This window comes from Macaca nemestrina, chromosome 2 (assembly GCF_043159975.1).
Source record: "Macaca nemestrina isolate mMacNem1 chromosome 2, mMacNem.hap1, whole genome shotgun sequence".
Taxonomy (NCBI): Eukaryota; Metazoa; Chordata; class Mammalia; order Primates; family Cercopithecidae; genus Macaca; species Macaca nemestrina.
This window is the reverse complement of record NC_092126.1, coordinates 2,452,275-2,464,574: the sequence shown is the minus strand read 5'-3', so window position 1 is coordinate 2,464,574 and position 12,300 is coordinate 2,452,275. Positions and strand designations below refer to the sequence as shown.

Below are 12,300 nucleotides of genomic sequence, written 5' to 3'. Positions count from 1 at the left end.
GCCTGACCCATGGATTAAAGGGCTGGCCACTGTAAACCACAGCTGAAGCCCAGCTGTCCCTGTGAGTCTGCCCGGCCCACTTCCCGAAGCGTGTCGTCTGGAGACGATCCTCAGCTGTCTGCCGAGAGCTAAGAAACCACTTGAGTGTGAAGACTCCTGGTGCAAACGGTGCGTGTCCCCAGCTGGGCCACTGCTTTGTCCTGTCTCCCCCTAAGTCCGGCATTTCTCTTTAGCCTCATCTCCCCCGAAACTCTGTTTTCTCTCTCTCTCCGAATGTGTCTCGTCTCTCCTTCTATAGCTCTGCCTCTGTGTGATTTCGTCTCCATCTCTCTGCATGCCTGTGTATTCCTCTATATTTACATCTCTGTCCTGTCTGTGTGTCTGTTTCTGTCTCACTGTGTGTTTCTGTTTTTCTCTCTCTTTCTCTGCCTTCGGTCTCTCTGTTTCTTTCTGTCCCTTTAACGCTCTCTGCTCTCTGTGTCTCGCTTGCTGTCTCTCCCCCCTCATGTCTGTCTGTCTCTCCCCCTGTCTGTGTGTCTCTTTCAGTCCTAGTCTCCCTGTCTCTGTCTCCTTGTCTCTCAGACTGTCTGTTAGTTTCTCTCTGTACCACTGTCTTTCTGTCTCTGTGCATGTCCCTTTCAGTCTTTGTCTCTTTGATTCTCTCTGCCTCTCAGGCTCAGTTCTCTGTCTCTGTCTCTCGTTCCTTCATTCTTGAGTAAAAGTGCCCAGGGAAAATGTCCAGCAAGAACAAGACCCTCCCCGGGCTCCGCAGAACAGAGCAGGGTGGACTGCTAGGCTGGGTCCGTGGTCCAGGGCGGCTCAACGGTTTCGCTGGGGATTCCCCTCTGGCCACACGAAGCCAGGGCCAGGGAGGGAAAGTGTCCAGCGGTGGATTCTGGGCATGTGAAGCCAGGCTCCTTCTAAGCTCACTTAAGAGGCAACAGTAACACACATCCCCCTCGCCTTAGGGAGCAGCAGAAAGGTGATGGCATGCTGTGTCAGCTAATCCCGTGAAACCCTGTGTCTCCCTCCAAGAGTCAAACATTCTCGATCCTTGTATTCCTCCGTCCTTCCAAGTGGCAGGAAAGACCTTCAGAAACCAGTGTCTGAACAAAATGCCAGCAGGAAAACCACAGGTCTCTGCTCTATCTAAGTGAGTGGGAAGAAGGGCTGAGGGATGGATCAAGAATTAATGAGGATACAGTAAGTAGAACAATGTAGGATTCCATAACCTGAAAGCTTTGGAAAGGACAGCTGGAGCCATGTGCTTCTGGTTGTACATACCTGTGATCAAGTTACACCCTCTCCCCACAAAATAGCCACCTAGCCACCGATACAATATGAATCAGAGTAATAATCATGGCCATTTCTCTTGAATCAGGGGTCCTGCCAGCCAGTCTTCATGTATCTGCTTAGTCCATCCTACCAAAAACCCTGGGTAAATAGTCACCTCCCCATTTTACAGATGAAGAAACTGAGGCTCATAGAGATTAAGTAACTTGCTCAAAGTTACACAGTTAGTGAGTAGAAGAGCTAAGATGAGAACTTAGGACTGCCAGGCTCCCAGCCAGCCTGCTCACCTCACTGTCACCGTCACCTCACTGTCACCGTCACCTCACTGTCACTGTCACTGTCACCTCACTGTCACCGTCACCTCACTGTCACCGTCACCTCACTGTCACTGTCACTGTCACCTCACTGTCACCATCTCCTCAGTGTCACTGTCACCTGTCACTGTCACCTCACTGTCACCGTCACCTCACTGTCACTGTCACTGTCACCTCACTGTCACCGTCACCTCAGTGTCACTGTCGCCTCACTGTCACTGTCGCCTCACTGTCACTGTCACCTCACTGTCACCGTCACCTCACTGTCACTGTCACCTCACTGTCACTGTCAGCATCACTGTCACCTCACTGTCACCGTCACCTCACTGTCACTGTCACTGTCACCTCACTGTCACCGTCACCTCAGTGTCACTGTCGCCTCACTGTCACTGTCACCTCATTGTCACTGTCAGCATCACTGTCACCTCACTGTCACCGTCACCTCACTGTCACCATCACCTCACTGTCACTGTCACTGTCACCTCACCGTCACCGTCACCTCACTGTCACTGTCACTGCCACCTCACTGTCACTGTCACCTCACTGTCACTGTTGCCTGTCACTGTCACCTCACTGTCACTGTCACTGTTGCCTCACTGTCACTGTCACCTCACTGTCACTATTGCCTCACTGTTACTGTCACCTCAGTGTCACTGTCACCTCACTGTCACTCTGAAGAAACATTCTGAGTCAAGTGGAGATGTTCTTTTCACATCGGAGTGTCCTTTTCTGTAGGTGGATCAGAGTATAGAGACATCTGGACACAGTTAAGCAGCAGGTCAAGCTGACCTCCCTTCCCTGCCTTCCAGGCAGCAGGTGGCTTCTGAGCATGACCAGGAGCAATGCTGTTCCAATTAGTTCAGGTTAGCGCAGGCCCACAGTGATGTCTCGGGAGCTTCGGCAAAATAGTTCACTTGCTGTGCCTTCATCTCACCAGTGGTCAAAAGAAAGCCATTAAGAGCTTAAGAAAAACGTGAGAGAAAAATTTACAGTTGAGAAAATTCTATTATGCTGTGTTTCCTTTGAACTGGGATAAAACTGACATTCTACACGTCGTCATGGCAGAGCGCTTTTCCACTAGACTTGACCTCAAGGCCTGAGAACTGAGGGGAGAGTCCACCGAAGACTCCTCGTCCGGGGCAGCAGCGACTAGGAGGCGTGCACGTGCCTTTCAGGTCTCAGGTCAGAGAAAATTTCAGAAACAAGAAGGTAAAAGGAAAAAGGGAAGAAAGGCATTCAGTCCATTTCTCTGTGAATGCCCCACTCCTTCCTTCGGTGGCGAAAGGGGTCTCATCCCCAGTCATTGCTCCTGCAGACGGAGCGGGGGCAGGGCAGCGTGGAGGGAAGCCAGGCAGGGCAGCCTGCTGCCGCGCTCAGATGTCTAAACCTGCCGAGGCTCTCCGAGTTAATCTCCCCCAGCCATGACCTCATGGGGACAAGATGTGTGTGTTTCGTGCCAGGGTGAGACTGTGGCCTCACACAAATAAAAGTTTATGAGGTTTAAAATAATTCACTGCTCTGAATGTACAACAGTGACGCAGGGAGTACACACCCAGAGAGGATTCCGGCCCAATTGCCAAGTTGACGGTCTTTATGGAGGACATAAACAGGATTCCGTTCCATTCCTCAAATACTTCCCAAGTTCCTACTGTGTGCCAGTGCTGAGCTAGACACTGAGGATACGAAAATAAGTCCGCCATGCCCTCTGACCTGAAAGAGCCGATAACTCTAGGCAGGGAGATCAAACAGAAACTCAAACATCTACCTTCAGCAGATTTTTTTTTTTTTTTTGAGACACAGTCTCACTCCAGGCTGCAGTGCAGTGGTGCGATCTCGGCTCACTGCAACCTCCACCTCCTGGGTTCAAGCGATTCTCCTGCCTCAGCCTCCTGACTAGCTGGGATTACAGGCATGAGCCACCACGCCCAGCTAATTTTTGTGTTTTTAGTAGAGACAGGGTTTCACCGTGTTAGCCAGGCTGGTCTCGAACTCCTGACCTCGTGATCCACCCGCCTCGGCCTCCCAAAGTGGTGGGATTACAGACGTGAGCCACCGCGCCTGGCCCTAGCAGGTATTTTCTGAGGGCCTACTACATGGCAGACATTCAGAACTAGGGATTACTAAAATGGCACTCTAATGGCAAATTAGACTCTCTTTTTTGATCAGCTAAACCAGATTCAATTCCGTTTCATGGGCAAGTCCCTATCATTTAGAAACTTTTAAAAAAGATTTTTAATGCTGTCCTTCCTGCTAGACTGTAAGCTTCATGGGGGCTGGAGCTGCACATGTGCCTTGTCCACAGTGTGTCTTCAGTGCTGAGATGGTGTCTGGTCTGGTGAGTGGTCAAGAAATGCATGAACTTGGGGAAGTACCTGGGTTATGGGGGGAGCGTAAGATGGAGAAGGGATGAAGAACAAAGGGTTCACTCACAAGTTATCCTCTCTCTCTCTCTCTCTCACACACACACACACGCACACACACAGGCACAGAATCAATTAAGGACGTAGAGTGAGCTGTAGGCCTCAAGCTCCCATGGCTCACCGAACTTGTCATGGTTCCCAGGCTCTGAGCCATCGCGTGGCCGACAGCTTGGTTAGTTCTCTCAACACCCACTTCAGCCCCTTGCCCTTGCCATCACTACCACAGAGTCTAGAAAGCTGAAGTACTGAATTTCCCAGCCTCCCTGGCAGCTAGGGATGGCCATGTGATGTAGTTCTGGCCAGTGAGATGTTGACGATGCCTCTGGGCAGGGCTTTTCTTTGAGAATAAAGAGGCGACATCATAAGAAGAGGGTCTTTGCCTTTTGGACCTTCCTGCTGCTCCTCCTTGCTGCCCAGAACCTGGGTCCTGGGAGAAGCTGGTGAGTTGTCACACCAGCACTGGATTGCTCCCCGCTGGGCTTCTTGTTGTGGGAGTGGAAACATTCCCTTCATTGTCCAGGCCACTCTAGTGTTTCTGTTACTTGTATCTGAACACAAACCATATATATAAAAACTATTATTAGCGAGTTTCCATGTGCCAGAGGCTTTACACCCATCAGCCACCATGCAGAGAAGAACCAAGAGCTAACATTTGTTGAGCATTTACTTTGTGCCAGGCATTATTGCAAGTTATTTACTTACATGGATCTACTCTTTACTACTCACCTTATTATCAACCCCATTTTACAGATGAAGAGACGGGTTTAGCTGGTAAACACCTGATGAGGGGGCAGAAATGCTCACCAGCTCTGGTGGCAGCTCCCCTGATCTCTGTAATAAAGTGATTCTCAAAGGGCGACCTCCAGACTGCAGCATCAGCATCCCCTGGGAATTCTGAAAGGGGCAGATTCCCAGTCGCCACCCCAGACCTCCCGGGTCAGGTGCGCTAGGGTAGGAGCCAGCCCTCCAGGCGTCTCGGTTGTGTTTGCAGGCCTGAGAGCGCTGCCTCGTGCAGGTGGGGGGCCTCTCGCGCCCTCTTCTTCCCTTGTTGCAGCTCCTGGTAGACTCCTCCTTGGGCTCCAAATCTTGGGGTACTGGTTGAACTCTGCAGCTGCCTTTATGTAACAAGAATAAAAATTCTTTGCTGTTGTGGACCTAGGTCCTTGTCAGGTCCCCAGAGCTGCCTGAACTCAACGGTGTCCCAGGACACCATCTGTGCGACGTCATGAACAAATCTTTGTAACTCTGAGTTCACCCAGCCCAGCCCCTCCTCAGGCTGGATCTGTTCATTTGCCATTCCAAGCTCTCTGGCCTCTTTCTTCTCACACAGGTCACAACCTGACCTGGAGCTCCCATTCCTTCCCATTCTTTCTTCTCCATGTTTGACCCAGGCAGCCTTGAAGGGTCTCTGACATAGGCCCTGGAGCCACACTGGTGCTTCTCATTTCCATTTAGTTACTTTTTTTTCTCATAGACTCAGAGCTCGAAGGGGCCTGAGAGAGCACGCAGTTCAACCCCCTGATTTTATGGGAAAACCAAGGCTCAGGGAGAAGGAGGGATAGGTCCGTGTCCATCGGAGAGTTTGTGACAGAATGGTGTACAGCTCCACTCTGCAGTACAGGACGCCACCTCTCTGACACCCAAGAGCACTTTCATGTCACCAGCTCAGGACACACACCTACCGATTGCCCTGGGGACAAACAGGCACCAGACACTTCAGCTCCTGTGGGTCAGTGTTAAAGACCCAACTCTGGACTAACCCACACTCACGGGCGTTCCTCATGAGGTGTGGACAGAAATCTCAAACCAATGAGGTGGGAAGGAGAGAGGACAGGGCTACCGGCTGGCTGGGAGGAGACCAGAGAATTTCCATAGCAACAATTCCTTTTGGATGGAAGTCAGCCCAGGCTTGGGCTGTCCATGGGGAATGCTAAAGAGCTGTTCATGATGTTGATAGGGTTGAGGAAGAGAAAACTGAAGGTCATAAGGAGAAGGGCATCTAACGAAAGCAGAGAGTGACTGGGTTTGTTTTCTCCAAGGCCACAAAGGAGATAAAGACAGGCCCTTCCAGAATGGAAGGGCCCATTTGCTGCTGTGTTCCCTTAGCACGAGGCCCCATTTCTCAAGACGATGGAGGCAAAGGGACATCATGCCTCCAAGCTGAGTCTCAGACGAGGTCCTCTGCCTGCTCTGGAGGATGGCCTAATAGAGGCTAAGCTACTTTAATTAAATTGTGCCACATCCAGGTGCCCAGCATAATTTTCAAGTGATATGAACATCAGAACCCTTGTTCTGGATAGGTTATCTAGAGATGCCTCCTGGCATTCTCAGGCAGCCAGTTTCTTCCTGAGGAATTTCCACTAATCTCTTCTCCAGGAATAGATCTTGGCTCTTAAGGCAGTGTCAGTGAGTTCAAGGTGTAGCTTGGCTCCAGCTTTCATATCACCAAGCAAAGTGCCCTAGCTGTAGGCAAAGGCTGGAGATTTGCAGAGCCTTTTCTGGGACCCTAAAACGAGGATGGTTGCAGTGGTCTGGAATCTCTGGAGTCTTCCCTGCTTCAGGAACCTGAGGACTAAGTTTGAGGTGGAAAGAGGTGGCACTGAGGGAGAGCAGAAACTCATGTCCTTAGGATAAGCCTAGCTGCTCTCTGACCCACTTCTCCTTCCTCATCCACCCTTTCTCTCTGTGGCAGCCTCCCAACTTCTCTGCCTTCCATCTTCATGCCAAGCACATTTAAACGATTTGGGGTGGAATAGTATTTGTTAGTTTTGGGCTCTGATTCTCTATGGGAGTGATCTTCAACCAAACAGAAAAGGTAATGGTAAAATACCTCATTCAGATTTACTTCAAAATGATATGAAATGGGGAGGTGGGTGGGGTTACCGCTGCAGCAGGATTGGCTCTGAGTGGATAATTGCTAGAGCTGGGTGACGGCATTATTCACAACAGCCAAAAGGTGGAAGCCACGTAAGTATCGACAGACGAAGGGATAAACAAAACGTGGTATGCACAGTGGAACACTATTAGCCTTAGAGAGGAGGGAAATTCCAACACATGCTGCAACGTGGATGCAACTCGAGGGCATTGCACTGAGTGAAATATGCCAGTCACAGAAGGACAAATACTGTTTGATTCCACTTACAGGAAGTAGTTGGAGTAGTCAAATTCCTAGAGACAGAAAGTAGGATGGTGGTTGCCAGGGGCTGGGGAGGGAGGAAGGCGGATGTGTTGTTTAATGGGTGTACAGTTTCAACTTTACAAGATAAAAACAGTTCTGGAGATGGTTACAGAACAATGTGAGTGCAATTAACACTACTGAACCATATCCCTAAAATGGGTAAGATGGTAAATTTTATATCTATTTTACTTCAAGTAAAAATTTTAGGCCGGGAGTGGTGGCTCACATCTGTAATCCCAGCACTTCGGGAGGACGAGGTGGGTGGATCGCTTGAGACTAGGAGTTCAGGACCAACCTGGCCAACATGGTGAAATCCCATCTCTTCTAAAAACACAAAAATTAGCCAGGTGTGATAGGCACCTGTAATCCCAGCTACTTGGGAGGCTGAGGCAGGAGAATCGCTCGAACCCGGGAGGCAGAGGCTGCAGTGAGCCAAGAAGATCACGCCACTGCACTCCAGCCTGGGTGACACAGTGAGACTCTGTCTCAAAAAACAAACAAAACAACTCTGAGGTAGTGATACAGGGACTACCTGACTCTAGAGACCAGAAAACCTGAATAGAGTGTGAAGAAACAGGGATTCTGGACAGCAGCAGCTTCATGTGTCAACCTTCCCTCCACATACCATACCACTCCAGCCGCTACCCACCACCTCTTCCAAGCCAAGTTGTTAATGGGGCCAGCAGGTAGGCAAGAGCCTGAAGGAAATATGCTGGGTTGGCGAAGTGGGGCTTTCTCCCCTCTAAGAGAGCCTGGATGAGATTCTAAGGGAAGTATGGCTCTGGCCACATTCACATATTTGTCTCCCTAGCCCCCAAAAAGCTAAGGAGGAACTGAGCAGGTGAGCTGTGAGACCCGGGAGCAGCTCTTCTTGCTCAATGGGGAATGCCTACGGTCTTCCTGCTCTTACCTGGACCCCCAGGGACCAATAGCACCGAGGCCCCTCCACAACCTGTGGTTTTCTAGCTGCTGAGCCACAGGGGTCAGGCAAAGAAACAAAACAACATACCAAGGAGGCTGAAGGCACAAAGGGAGGAACGCACCAAAATTCCAGAACGGGCTTTCGCAGAGCTTCCAAGGAGACAGAGCACAGTGCAACAACAACAACAGCAGCAGCAGAACTCAACGAAAATGACCGGAAACTTCAAAACATTCTTTTTTTTTTTCTTTGTTTTGAGATAGAGTCTCGCTCTGTTGCCCAGGCTGAAGTGCAGTGGCTTGCTCTCGGCTCACTGCAGCCTCTGCCTCCCGGGTTCAAGTGATTCTCCTGCCTCAGCCTCCTGAGTAGCTGGGATTACAGGCATGTGCCACCACGCCTGGCTGATTTTGTATCTTTAGCAGAGACGGGGTTTCACCATGTTGGCCAGGTTGGTCTTGAACTCCTAACCTCAAGTGATCCCCCCGCCTCGGCCTCCCAAAGTGCTGGGATTACAGGCGTGAGCCACCGTGCCTGACCAAAACATTCTTTTTTAACCAAAAAGCGAAATGGATAATTTAAGTGGAAAGGTAGCCAGAGATGAGGCTTGAATTTGTGGCTTGACAGATGAATGTGAAGAATACTGCAAACCACAGAGCAAAATGCAGAGGGGTAGAAACTGTCGGGGAAAATGGGAGCCATTTGCAGGGCAGATTTAGGAGACCTAACAGGGGACCAATAACTGAATCGCAGAGGACAACAAGGACAAAAAGATACAGACTCCTGGGTTATACAGACTGCAGCCTTGGAATTCTGTACCTGCCAAGCCATCATTCACCCACAGGAGTGAAGCGCGCGCGCACACACACACACACAGATTCAAAAATTACATCACTCACATGCAGTCTCTGAAGAAAAGAGTTTTAAAGACCTCAACCAAAATAAGCCAGGTGCAGAGGCTTACGCCCTGTAATCCCAGGACTTAGGGAGGCCAAGGCGGGTGGATCACTTAGGTCATCTCAGAAAAAAAAAAACTTCAGCCAAAATCCAATGAATTCTAACAGAGAAGAAAAGAGGAAACAGAAGTGAATTATCATTCATCATTCTATCACATTCATGCTTAACTATATATGTGTGTGTGTGTATATATATATATACATATTTAACTATATATACCCACATATGTGTGCATATGTATATTTATGTATGTATTGATATATACACATGTATTGTTAAGTATAAATGAATAATGACAGACTGTCTGGAAATGTGTAACACTGAGGATTCTTAAAATAGAAGTGAAATACTGCAAAGGAAATTCTCAACCTCCCGAGTAGCTGGGATTACAGGCATGCGCCACCACACCTGGCTGATTTTATATTTTCAGCAGAGACGGGATTTAGAAAGAAAAGTGCTAAACAGTTTCAGCTGCACCTGGATGTTGGCAACAGGGCATGGGGAGTAAAAGCATCCCATAGACTAATTGGGGTGACAGGAAGAAATTTGGGAAAGTAACAGTATTCTGAATATCTCATTGGTGGAGGGAAGAAGCACCTGAAGGGGAGGAATAGTCAGAGAATAGAGTGTCTAAGTGGAGAAATCATATCTCGTATCCCTATAATACTAAAGAAATAAAGTTTGATTATGAACACCAGGAAAGGAAAGGTGATATAACCATTCATGGAATGAAAATGTCCACATTAATAAGGATGGAAAGCAGCCTGAGCAAGCCACTAAAATTAAGAAAAAAAAAATCATGAGAAACATAAGCTGGAAGGAATAAAATGAAATACAGCAGTTGCACACTAAATGTGAATGAACTGAATTATCTCTTTCAAAGTCAGAATATAGACTGGGCTAAAAAACCAAAAATGTATCTTTTTTTTTTTTCTGAGACGGGGTCTCTCATTGTCACCCAGGCTGGAATGCAGTGGTGTGATCTCTGCTCACTGCAACCTCTAGCTCCCGGGTTTAAGCAATTCTCCTGCCTCAGCCTCCTAAGTAGCTGGGACTACAGGCACCCGCCACCACGCCCGGCTAATTTTTGTATTTTTAGTAGAGACGACGGTTTACCATGTTGGCCAGATTGGTCTTGAACTCTTGACCTCAGGTGATCCACCCACCTTGGCCTCCCAAAGTGCTAGGATTACAGAGGCGAGCCATCACGCATAGCCACAAAAATCTATCTCAATCCTGTTTACAAGAAACAGACTTTAAATGGAGTGATAAAGGAAAGTTTAAAGTTGAGGAATAGATCCTTGTAGACAGGAAATTTTACTACATGGTAAGAGTGCTATTCACATGATCAGGGAATAGATTTGATTTCCACAAAGAATGCTGGCACAATCAGATATTCATTTGGAAAAAAGCAAATTTGGATCAAAAAGAAATCACCTGGGCCGGACACAGTGTCTCACACCTGTAATCCCAGCACTTTGGGAGGCCGAGGCAGATGGATCACCTGATGTCAGGCGTTCAAGACTAGCCTGGCCAACATGATAAAACTCCATCTCTACTAAAAATACAAAAATTAGCCTGGCATGGTGACGCACGCCTGTAATCCCAGCTACTCAGGAGGCTGAGGCAAGAGAATCACTTGAACCCAGGAGGTGGAGGTTGCAGTGAGCAAAGGTAGCACCACTGCACTCCAGCCTGGGTAACAGAGTGAGATGCCACCTCTAAAAAAACAAAAACAAAAATAAAGAAATCACATGAAGCAAAATAGACACACTCAAGAAAATTAAAAGACAAGCAACAGATTCAGAGAAAATGTTTCCAGCATATGCTTATTAATAATAGACAAAGAAGTAATAGCTATAATTTATAAAGATATCCTACAAATCAATAAGAAAAAGGCAAGCTACCAAATACAGCAGTGGGCAAATAATATGTACATATCACAGAAGAGAAAAGCCAAATGGCCAACAAACCCATAAAATGATATTCAGCCTCACTTGGAATAAATGGGAAAAAGCGCATTAAAGTAAGGCAATGCCTTTTTTCTCTCATTGGATTGATGCAAATGTTAAAGATTTATAATATCAAGTGATGGCAAGGGTTTGGGGGAGTATAAATCCAATCTCTGTGGAAGTTAATTTAACATCTAATATAATTGTTCTGCTTAAATCTAATAGGAGCTTAAATGTGCCTTTCTTTTGACTCAGAAGTTCTACTTCTTCTCTTTATTCTAGAAGGCATGTGCAAGAAGCGATGCACAGGATGCTTAGTGCAGCATTGCTGTAAGAAAACACTGGAAAAGCCGGGCACGGTGGTTCACACCTGTAATCCCAGCACTTTGGGAGGCCAAGCTGGGTGGATCACGAGGTCAGGAGATCGAGACCATCCTGGCCAACACGGTGAAACCCCGTCTCTACAAAAAATACAAAAATTAGCTGGCATGGTGGTGCGTGCTTGTAATCCCAGCTACTCGGGGAGGCTGAGGCAGAATTACTTGAACCAGGGAGTTGGAGGTTGCAGTGAGCTGAGATCGCTCCACTGCACTCCAGCCTGGCGACAGAGCAAGACTCCATCTAAGAAAAAAAAAGAAAAAGAAAAGAAAAGACTGGAAAAAGCTAATGTCCACCAATAAAGAAGTGGTTTAATAAACCTTGACACATACAGACGATGGTATCTTGCAGCTGTTACCCTCAGATACTATACATCGAATACATAGAAAGATTAAAAAGGTATCTTTGACATACTGTAAAGGGAAAGAATCAAGCTGCAGAATAATTTATACCAAATACCACTTTTGTAAAACACAAACTAAAAAACCCACAAAACTATATTACACCTGGATTTTATAGGTATGTAAATGGGGAGAGGATTGGGATTGGGGCTGAGCAAAAGGAACTTTAGCTTTATTTATATTGTTTGAGTGTTTTGCAGTAAGAATGTAATCATAAATTACATATGTGGAAATAAAATATATCTTTAACCCATAGCAAGAAGAAAGACCTTCATGCTTTGAAGGGCAAATGCATTCATTCACAACGGGGTGTTAAGTGCCCACTGTAGGCCAGTTGCTGTTGGAGAGAAAAACACGCTTGCTGTCCAGCTGTGTCCTGGAGGCTCTGTCTGTCTAGTAGAGGAGACAAGACTTGTAAACCAGTAAGCGAAATATGTCAGCAAAATATGTTCTGCGCCATGGGAGGCACACAAACAAATGCGTGGAACTTG

The 12,300-nt window shown here is 47.5% G+C and overlaps 1 long non-coding RNA gene across 1 annotated transcript in view; it reads left to right on the top strand.

Annotated features, from left to right (window-relative positions):
- LOC105470796 (uncharacterized) overlaps positions 1-11,560 on the top strand; it is a 66,565-nt gene extending 55,005 nt beyond the window's left edge. Inside the window, exon 6 of the long non-coding RNA XR_011619500.1 lies at positions 11,313-11,560. This is a non-coding gene — a long non-coding RNA (uncharacterized lncRNA). The remainder of the gene's footprint in view (positions 1-11,312) is intronic.
- Positions 11,561-12,300: the final 740 nt, after the last annotated feature.